The following is a 19,595-nucleotide window of genomic DNA, read 5'->3' on the forward strand; positions in this document are numbered from 1 at the left end:
CATTGATGGGTGTGTCCGGTCCATATCTTTGTCATCGATGGATGGATTTTCAAATAACTTTGCATAAATGTGTACCACAGTAAGACGACGTGTCATGTGCAAGACCCAGGTTCGTAGCTCATAGGTCAAGGTCACACTTAGATGTTAAAGGATAGTGCATTGATGGGCATGTCTGGTCCATATCTTTGTCATCGATGGATGGATTTTCAAATAACTTGGCATGAATGTGTACCACAGTAAGACGACGTGTCACAGGCAAGACCCAGGTCCGTAGCTCAAAGGTCAAGGTCACACTTAGACGTTAAAGATCATTTTTCATGATAGTGCATTGATGGGCATGTCCGGTCCATATCTTTGTCATTCATGCATGGATTTTAAAATAACTATGCATGAATGTGTGACACAGTAAGACGATGTGTTGCGCGCAAGACCCAGCTCCATAGGTCAAAGGTCCTAAACTCTAACATCGGCCATAACTATTCATTCAAAGTGCCATTGGGGGCATGTGTCATCCTACGGAGACAGCTCTTGTTTGTTATGCTATAGGTACTAAAAACTGTAGGCAAAAATGTCCTATAGATACTGTAGACCAGGGTTGTGCCTGATTATAATTTTAATTAATCAACAAATTTAAAACTGATTATGCCTCCCGGAGAAGGAGGGGTATGTTGGTCGGTAGATCAATCGGTTTCCGGATGATAACTCAAGAACACTTGGGTCTAGGATCATGAAGTTGATAGGGAGGTTGGTCATGGCCAGCAGATGACCCTTATTGATTTTGAGGTTAGTAGGTCAAGGTCACAGTGACCTGGAACAGTTAAACATGAGAATGCTTGGGCTTAATATCATGAAAGTTGATAGGGAGGTTGATCATGACCAGCAGATGATCCATATTGATTTTGAAGTCAGTAGGTCAAGGTCATGGTGACCCGGAACAGTTAACAGTTTCTGGACGATAACTTGAGAATGAGAGGTTAAGATCAAAGTGACAGTTAAACCGTCATCAGATGATAACTCAAGAATGCTTGGGCCTAGGATCATGAAAGTTGATTGGGAAGGTTGGCCATGACCAGCAGATGATCCCTATTGATTTTGAGGTCAGTAAGTCAAATGTTAAAATCACATTGACCTGGAATAGTTTACCCATTTCTGGGCAATAACTTAAAACGCTTGGACCTAGGATCATGAAAGTTAATAGGGAGGTTGATCATGACCAGCAGATGATCCATATTGATTTTGAAGTCAGTAGGTCAAGGTCATGGTGACCCGGAACAGTTAACAGTTTCTGGACGATAACTTGAGAATGCTTGAGCCTAATATCATGAAAGTTGATAGGGAGGTTGATCATAATCAGCAGATGACCTGTAACAATTTTTTTAGGTCAGTAGGTCAAATGTTAAGGTCACAGTGACCCGTAACAGTTAAACCGTGTCCGGATTATAACTTGAGAAAGCTTGAGCCTAATATCATGAAAGTTGATGGGGAGGTTGTTCATGACAAGTAGATGACAGCTAAGGATTTTTAGGTCAGTAGGTCAAAGGTAAAGGTCACAGTAACCGGGAACAGTTAAGCCGTTTTCGGATGATAACTTGAAAACACTTGGACCTAGGATCACTTAACTTAATAGGGAGGTTGATCATGACCAGCAGATGAACCCTATTGATTTTGAGGTCAGTAGGTCAAAGGTCAAGGTCACACTAACACGGAACAGTTAAACCGTTTCCAGATGATAACTTGAGAATACTTGGGCCTAGGATCGCTTAACTTAATAGGGAGGTTGATCATGACCAGCAGATGGCCTCTATTGATTTTGAGGTCAGTAGGTCAAAGGTCAAGTAGAACCTTTTTGCCAAATACCTAGAGAATGCGTTGGTTGGTCAAAGATCACATTTGACTTTGAGGTCACTTTTGACTGGTAAATGACCCATAATTATTGATCTGAGGTCAGTACATCCAACGTCCAGTACACAGTGACCAAATAATTTCTATTCCTAGTGCAGTTACTGAATGCATGAAGGGGGGCATTTAATGTTCTTTGGGCTCTTGTTATTAATTAAGACAAAAGTCAATTAGAGCAAATACATGTAATTAATTTATTACTGGCTCAGATTTGACCAATTATTGTCAATTAAATCTAATTAATCTTAATTAATGTGCCTCATCTATTAATGCGTGTGTGAAATTTCACGCTGTAAAGTGGTCATAGTTTATACCAATTGTGCTGTAAATAACAAGGTGTCAACATCTTTTGTATTCTTTCATCATTTTTAGGTTGACTGTACGAAGTATGTAGAGCTATCCTACTCGACCCGGCATCGGCGCCCTTCCGCGTCCGCACTTTGGTGAAAGCGACTGACCCACACATTATGGTGTGAGAATTTATAAAATCAAACATTTACCTATATTCACCTTTACGTTGCATATTTGATGTTCTAACAATGTTTTTTTTTCATCGAATTCTGTCAAAAATCGTTGTTGTCCTAATAAATCAAAAATAAAAACATTTGTCTACCATTTCTGATAAGGGTTTTTCGGTTTATAATAAAACGGAATTCCTGGCCTTCAGCGAGCACCTTGCAAACATCAGATGACAGTAAGAACATGATAATCAATAAAGCGTACAAGTATATGTATCACGTAGTGTAATGGAGTTTTGAAAATGTAACTAAATAAAACAATGTCCTTAAGTATTGACCTTGTACTTATGAATATTCGTTATTTGTTGCTTAGTCTAATTATAGCGATGTAGCAATATAACTGTTGCATTTAATTAGAGAATAACAGGCTACTGTCTTTTGATATCAGTGTTATTAGGTCGAGGTTGATATGGGCTGGAAGGGGTGAGGGAACCAAACCCCTTCAGCTCATATCTGCCGATCCTGATAACATTGATATCAAAAGACAGTTTTCTGTTATTCTATTTATCACGAAACTCATACAACCTGCCTAGAACAACATATTTCCTCATCACTTATTTCGTAAAAGTTGACAAGCAGGGGTCTAGCTTGGTCCAATATTTTGGGAGAAGTCACTTCTCTCTCAAGCTGATTTAGGGAGAAGTGGGGAGACTTTTTCTACCTCAATGCTGTTGAGTGATTCGAAAGGTGGCTGTAATTTTCTTCTTTCTAGATAAAAAACATTGATATGACTATTCATTTTCTTAGTTAGACCATTTCCCATACAGTATAGTTATTGTTTCATTACAAAATTCTGAATAAAATAGTTTTCAAAATTCAGGCTGATGCTGTAAATTTAACCCCCTCCCCTCACCTTTTGTGATTGCCCTTCGTCCGTTGTCCGTCTGTCCACAATTTCTTGTGAACACGATAGAGACCACATTTTGCAAGCAGTTTTGATCAAACTTCTACAAAACTTGTATTGGCATGATATCTCGGTTTCTTTCGAAAACTGGCCAGATCCCATCATGGATTCTAGAGTTATTGCCCCTTCAAGGGCCAGAATTCGCTATTTTTTGTGCGTCAACAATTCTTTCTTGAACTGGCCTGATCTCATTATGGGTTCCAGAGTTATGGCCCCTGAAAGGGGCAAAATTAGCTGTTTTGACCTTGTTTGCACAATAGCAGCTTTATTTATGATTTGATTTTTACCAAACTTGCACACAACTTGTATCACCATAAGGTCTTGGTTCCTTTTTAGCTTGACTATTCATAGAATAGTAGAGCCATTGGACTCACCCATGCGTCGGCGTCCGCGTCCCGATTTGGTTAAGTTTTTTGTATGTAAGCTGGTATCTCAGCAACCACTTGTTGGAATGGATTGAAACTTCACACACTTATTCACTGTGATAAACTGACCTACATTGCACAGGTTCCATAACTCTGTTTTGCTTTTTTACAAAATTATGCCCCTTTTTTGACTTAGAACTTTTTGGTTAAGGTTTTGTATGTAAGCTGGTATCTCAGTACTCTCTAATTGGAATGGATTGAAACTTCACACACTTATTCACTGTCATGATCTGACATGCACAAAGCAGGTCCCATAACTTTATTTTGCTTTTTAGCTCGACTATTCATAGAATAGTATAGCTATTGGACTCGCCCATGCGTCGGCGTCCGCGTCCGTGTCCGCGTCAGCGTCTGCGTCCGTGTCCCGATTTGGTTAAGTTTTTGTATGTAAGCTGGTATCTCAGCAACCACTTGTTGGAATGGATTGAAACTTCACACACTTATTCACTGTGATAAACTGACCTACATTGCAAAGGTTCCATGACTCTGTTTTGCTTTTTTACAAAATTATGCCCCTTTTTTGACTTAGAACTTTTTGGTTAAGGTTTTGTATGTAAGCTGGTATCTCAGTACTCTCTAATTGGAATGGATTGAAACTTCACACACTTATTCACTGTCATGATCTGACATGCACAAAGCAGGTCCCATAACTTTATTTTGCTTTTTAGCTCGACTATTCATAGAATAGTATAGCTATTGGACTCGCCCATGCGTCGGCGTCCGCGTCCGTGTCCGCGTCAGCGTCTGCGTCCGTGTCCCGATTTGGTTAAGTTTTTGTATGTAAGCTGGTATCTCAGCAACCACTTGTTGGAATGGATTGAAACTTCACACACTTATTCACTGTGATAAACTGACCTACATTGCAAAGGTTCCATGACTCTGTTTTGCTTTTTTACAAAATTATGCCCCTTTTTCGACTTAGAACTTTTTGGTTCAGGTTTTGTATGTAAGCTGGTATCTCAGTACTCTCTAATTGGAATGGATTGGAACTCCACACACTTATTCACTGTCATGATCTGACATGCACAAAGCAGGTCCCATAACTTTATTTTGCTTTTTTTCAAAATTATGCCCCTTTTTCAACTTAGAAACTTTTGGTTAAGGTTTTGTATGTAAGCTGGTATCTCAGTAACCACTTGTGGGAATGGATTGAAACTTCACACATTTATTTACTGTGATAAACTGACTTACATTGCATAGGTTCCATAACTCTGTTTTGCTTTTTTACAAAATTATGCCCCTTTTTCGACTTAGAATTTTTTGGTTAAGGTTTTGTATGTAAGCTGGTATCTCAGTACTCTCTAATTGGAATGGATTGAAACTTCACACACTTATTTACTGTCATGATCTGACATGCACAAAGCAGGTCCCATAACTTTATTTTGCTTTTTTTCAAAATTATGCCCCTTTTTCAACATAGAAATTTTTGGTTAAGTTTTTGTATGTTAGCTGGTATCTCAGTATCCACTAATGGGAAAGGATTGAAATTTCACACACTTGTTCACTGTCATGATATGACATGCAATGCAAAGGGTCGATAACTCAACTTCACATTTTACAAAATTATGCCCCTTTTTCAACTTAGGAGTTTTTGGTTAAATTCCTATATGTAAGCTGGTATCTCAGTACCCACTAATGGGAATGGATTGAAACTTCACACACTTGTCCACTGTCATGAGCTGATAAGCACTATGCAGGTTCCATAACCTTATTTTCAGTGTGCGACATTAACTTTTTAACACCGTAGCCAATGGGGCTACGGACTTCCAATTTTTTGTAGCCCGACAGATTTTTCGTAGCCCCACTAATTTTTCGCTCAAGAATGAACAAGACTTTCATTCTAGTAATATTTAATTTCTTTCAATATACTGCTGTAGGTTGGTGAATATTGATATATTTCAGAAATTTGTATGAGTTTTTCAGAACTGATTTCAAAATCTGAAACAGTGTTCACAAAATTGTGCAGAAAGTCAAAGACACAGCCATGAAAAGAGATCTAAACAGCTTTGTAGACATGGTAGACAAGAAATAGCTTGGCAGTAGACTGACCAGGGGTCTCGCTAGGCCATTATTTTTTTGGGAGAAGTCAATTATCCCTCAAACTGATTTAAGGAGAAATGGGGAGACTTTAGGGAGAAGTTGGAAGACTCCATTAATTTTTAGCTCATCTGATTTTTTGAAAAAAAATGATGAGTTATTGTCATCACTTGAGCGGTTGTCGGCGTCGGCGTCGGCGTTGCCTGGTTAAGTTTTATGTTTAGGTCAGCTTTTCTCCTAAACTATCAAAGCTATTGCTTTGAAACTTGGAAGACTTGTTCACCATCATAAGCTGACCCTGTATAGCAAGAAACATAACTCCATCTTGCTTTTTGCAAGATTTATGGCCCCTTTTGTACTTAGAAAATATCAGATTTCTTGGTTAAGTTTTATGTTTAGGTCAACTTTTCTCCTAAACTATTAAAGCTATTGCTTTGAAACTTGGAATACTTGTTCACCATCATAAGCAGACCCTGTACATCAAGAAACATAACTCCATCTTGCTTTTTGCAAGAATTATTGCCCCTTTTGGACTTAGAAAATCAGTTTTCTTGGTTAAGTTTTATGTTTAGCTCAGCTTTTATCCTAAACTATCAAAGCTATTGCTTTAAAACTTGCAACACTTGTTCACCATCATAAGCTGACCCTGTACAGCAAGAAACATAACTCCATCCTGCTTTTTGCAAGATTTATGGCCCCTTTTGGACTTAGAAAATATCAGATTTCTTGGTTAAGTTTTATGTTTAGGTCAACTTTTTCTCTTAAACTATCAAAGCTATTGCTTTGAAATTTGCAACACTTGTTCACCATCATAAGCTGACTCTGTACAGCAAGCAACATAACTCCATCCTGCTTTTTGCAATAATTATTGCCCCTTTTGGACTTAGAAAATCATTTTCTTGGTTGAGTATTATGTTTAAGGCAACTTTTCTCATAAACTATCAAAGCTATTGCTTTAAAACTTGCAACAGTTTTTCACAATCATAAGTGGACACTGTACATCAAGAAACATAACTCTATCCTGCTTTTTGCAAGAATGATGGCCCTTTTTAGACTTAGAAAATCATGGGTAGGACAATATTTCTATTATACAAAAAAAATCAGATGAGCGTCAGCACCGGCAAGGCGGTGCTCTTGTTATATTTCTACCTCGACACTGTGAATTGATTCAATGACCACTCATTTTCTTAGTTACATCATTTTACCATACACATTTATACTGAGTCACCACTTCTGTGAACAGTTTCTCATGCGAATAAAACTGAAAGTAAACTGTGTCAAACCTAGAAATACATACCGGTATTCAAATCAATTCATCCATCAAAGTTAGTTTTACAAAGTTAATACTTTACATATCGTTCTTTTACCATGGATACCAAATAATTGTGTCTATAATTCCAATTAATCGCATATGTAATTGACAATTCTTTAGAAAACGACTCGCACGTGTTGACAATTAAATGCTAAGTGTCAAAGACGTAACCGCGGCGCTGATTGGCCTATTACAATTGCCTCTGGTGAAACTGATAATTTGATTTGCTTTCACACTTCTCGCGAAAATCTCACAAGTACCTGAAGTAGGCGGAGCTTAAATTATGCTATCGGCGAGTGTGTATGTGTATTCAACGCACATTATGACATGGTGCAAATTGTCAAAAGATTAGCGGGTGCGCATCAAAAAAAAAATTCGGGTGACTTGAATTCGCTTTGACATTGGATTTGAGCAAAGTTTGAAGCTTCTAAGCAACTATTTTGCTCCCACGTTTGCATTGATCTTTTTGGTAAATTTATTCCTCAGAATTTTTCATAGCCCGACGGGCTACGGTCTGCCGATTTTCTGTCGCCCGAGCCGAATTTTCGTAGCCATTGGCGATCGGGCTACCATTAATGTCGCACACTGTATTTTGCTTTTTTACTAAATTATTCCCCTTTTTCGACTTCCTTATTCATTCAGTCGACAAGGCTGTTGAATAGTCAAGCGTTGCTGTCCTCCGACAGCTCTTGTTTTCAAAATTATGCCCCCTTTTCGACTTAGAAACTTTTGGTTAAGGTTTTGTATGTAAGCTGGTATCTAGTAACCACTTGTGGGAATGGATTGAAACTTCACACACTTATATACTGTGATAAACTGACTTACATTGCACAGGTTCCATAACTCTTATTTTGCTTTTATACAAAATTATGCCCCTTTTTCGACTTAGAATTTTTTGGTTAAGGTTTTGTATGTAAGCTGGTATCTCAGTACTCTCTAATTGGAATGGATTGAAACTTCACACACTTATTTACTGTCATGATCTGACATGCACAAAGCAGGTCCCATAACTTTATTTTGCTTTTTTAGCTCACCTGAGCACGAAGTGCTCAAAGGTGAGCTTTAGTGATCACCCTGTGTCCGGCGTCCGGCGTCGTCCGTCGTCCGTCCGTCCGTCCGTCGTCAACAATTTGACTGTTAACACTCTAGAGGTCACATTTTTGACCCAATCTTAATGAAACTTGGTCAGAATGTTACCCTCAATAAAATCTTGGACGAGTTCGATATTGGGTCATCTGGGATCAAAAACTAGGTCATCAGGTCAAATCAAAGGAAAAGCTTGTTAACACTCTAGAGGTCACATTTTTGGCCCAATCTTAATGAAACTTGGTCAGAATGTTACCCTCAATAAAATCTTGGACGAGTTCGATATTGGGTCATCTGGGGTCAAAAACTAGGTCATCAGGTCAAATCAAAGGAAAAGCTTGTTAACACTCTAGAGGTCACAATTTTGGCCCAATCTTAATGAAACTTGGTCAGGATGTTACCCTAAATCAAATCTTGGACGAGTTCGATATTGGGTCATCTGGGGTCAAAAACTAGGTCACCAGGTCAAATCAAAGAAAAAGCTTGTTAACACTCTAGAGGTCACATTTTTGGCCCAATCTTAATGAAACTTGGTCAGAATGTTACCCTTAATAAAATCTTTGACGAGTTCGATATTTGGTTATCTGGGTTCATAAACTAGGTCACCAGGTCAAATCAAAGGAAAAGCTTGTTAACACTGTAGAAGCCGCATTTATGACTGTATCTTCATGAAACTTGGTCAGATTGTTAATATTGATGATCTTAAGGTCCAGTTTGAATCTGGGTCATGTAGGATAAAAAACTAGGTCACCAAGCCAAATCAAATGAAAAGCTAGTTTACACTAGAGGCTACATTTATGACCATACCTTAATGAAACTTGGTCAAATCTTGATGATCTATAGCTCAAGTTCAAATCTGGGTTAGGTGGGGTCAAAAACTAGGTCACTAGGTCATATCAAAGGAAAAGCTTGTTAACACTCTAGAGGCCACATTTATGACTATATCTTCATGAAACTTAGTCAGAATGTTAAACTTGATGATCTTTAGGGCAATTTTGAATCTGGGTCATGTCGGGTCAAAAACTAGGTCACCGGGTCAAATCAAAGGAAAAGCTAATTAACACTGTAGAGGCCACGTTTATGACCATATCTTAATGAAACTTGGTCAGAATGTTAATCTTGATGATCTTTAGGTCAAGTTTAAATCTGGGTCAGATGGAGTCAAAAACTAGGTCACTAGGTCATATCAAAGGAAAAGCTTGTTAACACTCTAGAGGCCACATTTATGACTATATCTTCATGAAACTTAGTCAGAATGTTAAACTTGATGGTTTTTAGGTCAAGTTCGAATCTGGGTCATGTCGGGTCAAAAACTAGGTCACGGGGGTCAAATAAAAGGAATAGTTAGTTAACACTTTAGAGGCCACATTTATGACCATATCTTAATGAAACTTGGTCAGAATGTTAATCTTGATGATCTATAGGTCAAGTTTAAATCTGGGTCAGGTGTGTTAAAAAACTAGGTCACTAGGTCAAATCAAAGGAAAAGCTTGTTAAGACTCTAGAGGCCAGATTTATGACTGTATCTTCATGAAACTTAATCAGAATGTTAATCTTGATGATCTTTAGGTCAAGTTCGAATCTGGGTCATGTGGGGGCAAAAACTAGGTCACCGGGTCAAATCAAAGGAAAAGCTAGTTAACACTTTAGAGGCTACATTTATGACCATATCTTAATGAAACTTGGTCAGAATGTTGATCTTGATGATCTTTAGGTCAATAGGTCAGGTGAGCTATACAGGGCCTTCATGGCCCTCTTGTTTCAAAATTATGCCCCTTTTTTCAACATAGAAATTTTTGGTTAAATTCCTATATGTAAGCTGGTATCTCAGTACCCACTAATGGGAATTGATTGAAACTTCACACACTTGTCCACTGTCATGAGCTGATAAGCACTATGCAGGTTCCATAACCTTATTTTGCTTTTTTACTAAATTATTTCCCTTTTTCGACTTCCTTATTCATTCAGTCGACAAGGCTGTTGAATAGTCGGGCGTTGCTGTCCTCCGACAGCTCTTGTTTGAACTGGCCTGATCCCATTATGGGTTCCAGAGTTATGGACCCTGAAAGGGCCAATATTAGCTTTTTTGACCTTGTCTGCACAACAGCAACTTTATTTATGATTTGATTTTTACCAAACTTGCACACAACTTGTATCACCATAAGATCTTGGTTCCTTTCTTGAACTGGCCAGATTCCATTATGGGTTCCAGAGTTATGGCCCCGAAAGGGCCAGAATTAGCTATTTTGACCTTGTCTGCACAATAGCAGCTTCATTTATGATTTTATTTTAACCAAACTTGCACACAACTTGTATCACCATAAGATCTTGGTTCCTTTCTTGAACTGGCCAGATTCCATTATGGGTTACAGAGTTATGGCCCCTGAAAGGGCCAGAATTAGCTATTTTGACCTTGTCTGCACAATAGCAGCTTTATTATGCCCCCCTTCGAAGAAGGAGGGGTATATTGTTTTGCAGATGTCGATCGGGCTGTCTGTCTGTCGGTCTGTCAGTCTGTATGTAGACCAATCCGTTTCTGGATGATAACTCAAGAACGCTTGGGCCTAGGATCATGAAAATTGATAGGAAGGTTGGTCATCACCTGCAGATGACCCCTATTGATTTTTAGATCTGTATGTCAAAGGTCAAGGTCACAGTGACCCCGAACAGTTAAACGGTTTCCAGATGATAACTCAAGAATGCTTGGGCCTAGGATCATGAAAGTTGATAGGAAGGTTGGTCATGACCAGCAGATGACCCCTATTAATTTTGAGGTCAGTATGTCAAAGTTCAAGGTCACAGTGACCCGGAACAGTTAAATGGTTTCCGGATGATAACTTAAGATTGCTTGGGCCTAGGATCGTGAAAGTTGATAGGGAAGTTGGTCATGACCAGCAGATGACCCCTATTGATTTTGAGTTCAGTAGGTGAAAGGTCAAGGTCACAGTGACCAGGAACAGTAAAACGGTTTCCTGGGGATAACTCAAGAACGCTTGGGCCTAGGATCAGGAAAATTGATAGGGAGATTGATCATGACCAGCAGATGACCCCTATTGATTTTGAGGTCATTTGGTCAAAGTTCAAGGTCAGATTGGCCAAGGGTCATGAAATCTGATAGAGAGGTTCATCATGACCAGCAGATGACCCCTATTGATTTTAAGGTCAGTAGGTCAAAGGTCAAGTGACTGGCCAGATTCCATTATAGGTTCCAGAGTTATGGACCCTGAAAGGGCCAGAATTAACTATTTTGACCTTGTCTGCACACTAGCAGCTTCATTTATGATTTGAATTTAATCAAACTTGCACAAAACTTGTGTCACCATAAGATCTCAGTTCCTTTCTTGAACCGGACAGATCCCATAATGGGTTCCAGAGTTATGGCCTCTGAAATGGCCAAAATTAACTATTTTGACCTTGTCTGCACAGTAGCAGCTTCATTATATCTCCCACCACACAGTGGTGTGGGAGACATATTGATTTACTCCAGTCTGTCTGTCTGTCTGTCACAAAGCTTGTCAGCACTCTAAATAGAACATTTCTCATCCGATCTTCACCAAACTTCAACAAAATGTGTCTGCCAATAAGTGCTTGGCCAAGTTCGATAACTAGCCAAATCGGCCTAGGCACTTCGGAATTATGGCCCGTGATTTACCAAAAGCACTTGGATTTCTTGCGCAGTTTTACCCTTAAACAGACGCCTATACTACTAGTAGTATGGGCGTCCTTTTGGTGTCAAGAAAGCGCATGCACATGTGGATTAAGTAAACAGTATATAAAGACTGACTTTACTATTTAGATGATTAGGCAGTTGTGGGAGACATGCGCTTTTCTTAAAAGCATCTCTAGTTTATGATTTGATTTTAACCAAACTTGCACACAACTTGTATCACCAAAAGATCTTGGTTCATTTCTTGGACTGGCCAGATTCCATTATATGTTCCAGAGTTATGGCCCCTGATAGGGCCAGAATTAGCTATTTTGACCTTGTCTGCACAATAGCAGCTTCATTTATGATTTGAGTTTAATCAAACTTGGACAAAACTTGTGTCACCATAAGATCTTGATTCTTTCTTGAACCGGCCAGATCCCATAATGGGTTCCAGAGTTATGGCCCCTGAAAGGGCCAATATTAGCTATTTTGACCTTGTCTGCACAATAGCAGCTTTATTATGTCTCCCACCACACAGTGGTGTGGGAGACATATTAATTTACTCCAGTCTGTGTGTGTGTGTCTGTGTGTGTGTGTCTGTCACAAAGCTTGTCTGCACTCTAAGTCGAACATTTCTCATCCGATTTTCTTCAAACTTAAACAAAATGTGTTTGACCATAAGACCTCGGCCAAGTTCGATAACTAGCCAAATTGGTCGAGGCGTCTTGGAGTTATGGCCCTTCAATTACCAAAAATCGGCCTGTTTACTCTTGTCCGCACTCTAATTCGAACATTTCTCATCCAATCTTCACCAAACTTGAACAGAATATGTTTGACCATGAGTCCTCGGCCAGGTTCGATAACTAGCCAAATCGGTCTTGGCATTTTGGAGTTACGGCCCTTGAATTATCGAAAAACCAGCATTTTTAGCTAGACTATTCAAAGAATAGTAGAGCTATTGGACTCACCCATGCGTCGGCATCCGCATCCGCGTCCCGATTTGGTTAAGGTTTTGTATGTAAGCTGATATCTCAGTAACCACTTGTGGGAATGGATTGAAACTTCACACACTTATTCACTGTGATAAACTGACCTACATTGCACAGGTTCCATAACTCTATTTTGCTTTTTTACAAAATTATGCCTCTTTACGACTTGGAAATTGTTGGTTTAGGTTTTGTATGTAAGCTGGTATCTCAGTAACCACTTGTGAGAATGGATTGAAACTTCACACACTTATTCACTGTGATAAACTGACCTACATTGCACAGGTTCCATAACTCTATTTGCTTTTTTACAAAATTATGCCCCTTTTTCGACTTAGAAATTCTTGGTTAAGGTTTTGTATGTAAGCTGGTATCTCAGTACCCACTAATGGGAATGGATTGAAACTTCACACACTTGTTCACTGTCATGATCTGACATGCACTGTGTAGGTCCCATAACTCTACTTTTTTTTCAAAATTATGCCCCTTTTTCGACTTAGCAGTTTTTGGTTAAGTTTTTGTATGTACGCTGGTATTTCAGTATCCACCTATGGGAAAGGATTGAAACTTCACGCACTTGTTCGCTTTATGAGCTGATAAGCACTGTGAAGGTTCCATAACCTTTTTTCCCATTTTTACAAAATTATGCCCCTTTTTCAACTTTCGTATTAATTCAATTGACAAGGCTGTTGAATAGTCGAGCGTTGCTGTCCTTCGACAGCTCTTGTTACTCTTGTCACACTTTAAGTCAAACTTTTCTCATCCGATCTTCACCAAACTGGAACAAAATGTGTTTGTCCATGAGACCTCGGCCAAGTTCGATAGCTAGCTGAATCGGTCTAGGCATTTTGGAGTTACGGCTCTTGAATTACCGAAAAATCCGCCTTTTTACTCTTGTCCGCTCTCTAAGTCGAACATTTCTGATCCTATCTTCACCTAACTTGAACAAAATGTGTTTGGCGATAAGACCTTAGCCAAGTTCGATAACTAGCCAAATCCGCCCAGGCACTTCTGATTTATGGCCCTTGAATTACTGATTGGATCCACTCATCCAGACTATCTAATTGGATCCACTCATCTAAACCATCTAGAAAAACTAGACAGTTTTCAGAGGGGCAGTTGTGGGAGACATGCGCTTTTCTCAAAAGCATCTCTAGCTTTATTTATGATTTGATTTTTACCAAACTTGCACACAACTTGTATCACCATAAGATCTCGGTTCCTTTCTTGAACTGGCCAGATTCCCTTATGGGTTCCAGAGTTATGGCCCCTGAAAGGGCCAGAATTAGCTATTTTGACCTTGTCTGCACAATAGCAGCTTCATTTATGATTTTATTTTAACCAAACTTGCACACAATTTGTATCACCATAAGATCTTGGTTCCTTTCTTGAACTGGCCAGATCCCATTATGGGTTCCAGAGTTATGGCCCCTGATAGAGCCAGAATTAGCTATTTTGACCTTGTCTGCACAATAGCAATTTCATTTATGATTTGAATTTAATCAAACTTGCACAAAACTTGTGTCACCATAAGATCTTGGTTCCTTTCTTGAACCGGCCAGATTCCATTATGGGTTCCAGAGTTATGGCCCCTGAAAGGGCCAAAAGTAGCTATTTTGACCTTTTCTGCACAATAGCAGGTTCATTTATGATTTTATTAGTCCCCTACTGGTTGAAAACCAGTTTTGGGGACTATAGGAATGCGCTTTTCTGTCATTCCGTCCGCAATTTCTTGTCTGGTCCATAACTCTGTCATCCATGAAGGGATTTTAATATTACTCGGCATAAATGTTCCCCATGATGAGACGACGTGTCATGCGCAAGACCCGGACCCCTACCTCAAAGGTCAAGGTCACAATTGGAGGTCAAAGGTCAACAAGGCTTTTCTCCTGTCCGGTCCATAACTCTCCCATCCATGAAGGGATTTTAATATTACTTGGCACAAATGTACCTCATAATAAGACAATGTGTCATGCCCAACTTTCAGATCCCTAGCTCAGAGGTCAAGGTCACACTTTGCAGTCAAATGTTAGCATGTGATAGTTTTCAATAGGATTTTTTTCCTGTCCGGTCTATAACTTTGTCATACAAGGCATGATTTAAATATCAATTGGCACAAATATTTCCCTGGATGAGACAACATTTTATGCGCAAAACCCGGGCCCTAAGTCTAAGGTCAAGGTCACACTTAGAGGCCAAAGGTCGGATACAAAAATGACTATGTCTGGAGCATTTGTTCTTCATGCATGGAAGGATTTTGATGAAACTTGGCACAAATGTTCACCTCTATGAGACGGATTGTCGTGCGCAAGGACCAGGTCTCTAGGTTTAAGGTCAAGGTCACACAAATGTTCATTGCCATGAGGCACCTTTTTTTAGCACACAATGGTATCACCATAAGATCTTGGTTCCTTTCCTGAACTGGCCAGATTCCAATATGGGTTCCAAAGTTATGGCCCCTGAAAAGGCCAGAATTAGCTATTTTGACCTTGTCTGCACAATAGCAGCTTCATTTATGATTTTATTTTAACCAAACTTGCACACAACTTGTATTACCATAAGATCTTGGTTCCTTTCTTCAGCTGGCAGTTTTTCCATTATGGGTTCCAGAGTTATGGCCCCTGAAAGGGCCAGAATTAGCTATTTTGACCTTGTCTGCACAATAGCAGCTTCATTTATAATTTGAATTTAATCAAACTTGCACAAAACTTATGTCACCATAAGATCTTGGTTCCTTTCTGAAACCGGCCAGATCCCTTAATGGGTTCCAGAGTTATGGCCCCTGAAAGGGCCAAAATTAGCTATTTTGACCTTGTCTGCACAATAGCAGCTTCATTTATGATTTGATTTTAACCAAACTTGCACACAACTTGTATTACCACAAGATCTTGGTTCCTTTCTTGAAATGGCCAGATTCCTTCATGGGTTCCAGAGTTATGGCCCCTTAAAGGTCCAAAATCGGCTATTTTGGCTTTTGCAGCCATATAGATAAATCATTTATGGTTTTATTTGATACAAGCTTCCAAAATATCTTCAACAACAATAAATTTTGGATTCCATGACAAATCAGATCCAATCGTAGGTTCCAGAGTTATTTTATATCTGATTACCTCCCCTGATTGTAATCAAAACGGATTTATATTAATAAGTACTTACAGGACTTATTTGAAATTTTATTATTGTCATTAGTTGGACTGAGCCAATCAGGGTAGATAACTATGGACTGATTTTATGTCAGATTACCTCCCTTTATTTCAAATTAAAATGGGTATATCTCCGTAACTAATGAAGATACTGATCTGAAATTTCATTTATGTCAACAGATTTATTTGGCAGATCCTTCTTTTGTTCACTTACAATTTTTTTTTTTTAATTACTTCCCTTTTATGTTACTATAAATAGCTTATTTTTAGTAACTTTTTTATTATTGGCTGTAGGGAAAAACCGAGACCACTTTTCTGTGGTACAACATGGATGGTACCTCCAAGTTTTAGGTGTATTTTGACATATCTGTACCTTGTAAGAATTTTTTTTCTTTTTTGTTAAATTTCTCCCCTTTGTTGTTCCTGTCCTTTGGACTTAGATATTTTTTCTGAGGACCTTCTTGTCCTCAGGTGCAATGATAACAGGTGAGCGATATAGGGCCATCATGGCCTTCTTGTTTAAGAATTACCTCCCTTTGTTTAACTGTAAATAGATTATATTGTTACTTTTTATATGCTCGAAGGGACGTATTATGTTATGACGCTAGTGTCCGTCTGTCCGTTAGCAATTTCGTGTCCGCTCTGTAACTCTTGAACCCCTTGAAGGATTTCAAGGAAACTTTACACAAATGTTCACCACACCGAGACGATGTGCAGACCGCATGTTTTGGATGTCTCGCTTCAAGGTCAAGGTCACACTTAGGAGTCAAAGGTCATATCAGTTTGTTTCGTGTCCGCTCTGTAACTCTTGAACCCCTTGAAGGATTTCAGAGAAACTTGAGACAAATGTTCACCACACCAAGACGACGTGCAGAGCACATGATCCGGATGACTTGCTTTAAGGTCAAGGTCACACTTAGGGGTCAAGAGTCATATCAGTCTTTTTCGTGTCCGCTCTGTAACTCTTTAACTGCTTTAAGGATTTCAAAGAAACTTGGCAGAAATGTTCACCACATTGTAACGATGTGCAGAGCGCATGTTCTGGATGACTCACTTCAAGGTCAAGGTCACACTTAAAGGTCAAAGGTCATATATGACTTTGCTTTGTGTATATTGCTCTGCACTGCAGTGCTCTTGTTTTTATTTGGCAGATCTCTTTTTTGTACTTACAATATTTTTTCTTTAATTACTTCCCTTTTATGTTACTATAAATAGCTTATTTTGAAACTTTTTTATTATTGGCCGTAGGGAAAAACCAAGACCACTTTTCTGTGGTAGAAAATGGATGGTACTTCCAATTTTAAGGTGTATTTTTAGATACCTGTACCTGATAAGGATTTTTTGTAGACTTTGAATATTTTTTTTGTGGACTTAGATTTGTTTTTTGAAGTTTTCCTTTTGTTGTTCCAGTCCTTTGGGGCTACAACAGTCAAGTTCTTAAAATTTTGCTCCCATCCTATGATGTAAGCCTTCGGGCCTATATTGCCCGGCTTGGGGACGCTCTTGTTTATTACTGGCCTTAGGAAAAAATCGAGATCACTTTTCTGTGGTACAACATGCATGTTATATTGAATATTTAGATGTATTTTGACCTATCTCTACCTGGTTGAGTTTTGTGTTGCCTTGTAATATATTTTTTTCTAACAGAATTTTTTTTTTCATTAATTTCCCTTTGTTGTTAACTTACATGATAACTTTTTCATAATTGGCCAAAATAAATACATATGAAAGCAACTATAGGTTTTTCATGTATGCAAATTTTAATCCAAGTGTTTTGTTATAACATATTGTATATATAGTACAATATTGTTTATACATCATTGACATATATCAATTCATTATGTTATACTGCAGTAGAAAGAATAAGGTGCCTTCCAGTAGGGGATCCTCAGGGTCAAAATTGACCCCGCCCCAGGGGTCACTTGATTTTACATAGAAAAATCTTCAAAATTTTTCTTAAAATAAACCAGAAGGCCTAGGGCTTAGATATTTCACATGTAGCATTGCCTAGTGGGCCTCTACAAAATTTGTTCAAATCTTGACGCCCCAGGGTCAAATTGACCCAGCCTCAGGGGTTACTTGATTGTACATAGGGAAATCTTCATAAATTTGCTAAAAATAAACCAGAAGGCCTAGATCTAAGTACAAACTTCTACAAACTTTGTTCAGATCATGACCGCCAGGGTAAAATTGGTCCAAGCCCAGGGGTCACTTGATTTTACATAGGAAAATCTTTAAAAAAATTTCTAAAACTAAACCTGAAGGCCTAGAGCTTAGATATTTCACATGTAGCATTGCCTAGTGGACCTCTACAAAATTTGTTCAAATCATGACCCCCGGGGTCAAATTGACAGCACCCCATGGGGTTACTTGATTGTACATAGAAAAATCTTCAAAATTTTCTAAAAATAAACCAGAAGGCCTAGAGCTCTACAAAATTTGTTCAAATCATGACCCCCGGGGTCAAAATTGACCCCACCCCAGGGGTCATTTGATTTTACATAGAAAAATCTTCAAAAAATTTCTAAAAATAAATCAGAAGGCCTAGAGCTTAGATATTTGACATGTAGCATTGCCTAGTGGACCTCTACAAAATTTTTTCAAATCTTGACCCCAGGGGTCACTTGATTTTACATAGGAAAATCTTCAAAAATTTTCTAAAAATAAACCAGAAGGCCTAGACCTTAGATATTTGACATGTAGCATTGCCTAGTAGACTTCTACAAAATTTGTTCAGATCATGACCCCCGGGGACAAATTGACCTCGCCCCATGGGGTTACTTGATTGTACATAGAAAAATCTTTAAAATTTTCTAAAAATAAAGCAGAAGGCCTAGAGCTTAGATATTTGACATGTAGCATTGCCTAGTGGACCTCTACAAAATTTGTTCAATCTTGACCCCACCAGGGTCAGATTGACCCAGCCCCAGGGGCTACTTTATTGTACATAGGGAAAACTTCATAAATTTGCTAAAAATAAACCAGAAGGCCTAGATCTTAGATATTTGATATGTAACATTGCCTAGTAGACTTGTACAAACTTTGTTCAAATCATGACCCCGGGTTAAAATTGGCCCTGCCCCAGGGGTTACTTGATTGTACATCGGAATATCTTCCAAAAAATTTCTAAAAATCATCAGTTTGACATTTGAAACATGTAGCTCATATTTCGCAGGTGAGCAATCCAAGGTCATCATGACCGTCTTGTTTATTGAATTACTTCCCTTTTATGTTACTATAAATAGCTTATTTTGTAACTTTTTAGCTCACGTGAGCCAAAGGCTCATGGTGTGCTGTTGTGACCGCTCAATGTGCGTTGTGCGTCGTCCGTCCGTCCACATTTCCTTAAAAAATCTTCTTCTTGAAAACCACTGCGCAGAATTACACCAAGCTTCACAGGAATGATCCTTAGATGCCCCCCTTTCAAAATTGTTCAAAGAATTGAATTCCATGCAGAACTCTGGTTCCCAGGGCAACCGAAAGGAAAAACTTTAAAAATCTTCTTGTCCAAAACCACAGGGCGTAGGGCTTTGATATCTGGTGTGCATCATCTAGTGGTCCTCTACCAAAATTGTTCAAATTATCCCCCTAGGGCCAAAAATATGGCCCCGCCCCGGGTGTCACATTGTTTATATA

The 19,595-nt window shown here is 38.8% G+C and overlaps 1 protein-coding gene across 2 annotated transcripts in view; it reads left to right on the plus strand.

Annotated features, from left to right (window-relative positions):
• The window catches only part of LOC123537942 (bax inhibitor 1-like), a 146,600-nt gene that overhangs the window by 21,775 nt on the left and 105,230 nt on the right, over positions 1-19,595 (plus strand). The window lies entirely within an intron of this gene.

The sequence above is a fragment of the Mercenaria mercenaria genome, chromosome 18 (assembly GCF_021730395.1).
Source record: "Mercenaria mercenaria strain notata chromosome 18, MADL_Memer_1, whole genome shotgun sequence".
NCBI classification, from domain to species: domain Eukaryota; kingdom Metazoa; phylum Mollusca; class Bivalvia; order Venerida; family Veneridae; genus Mercenaria; species Mercenaria mercenaria.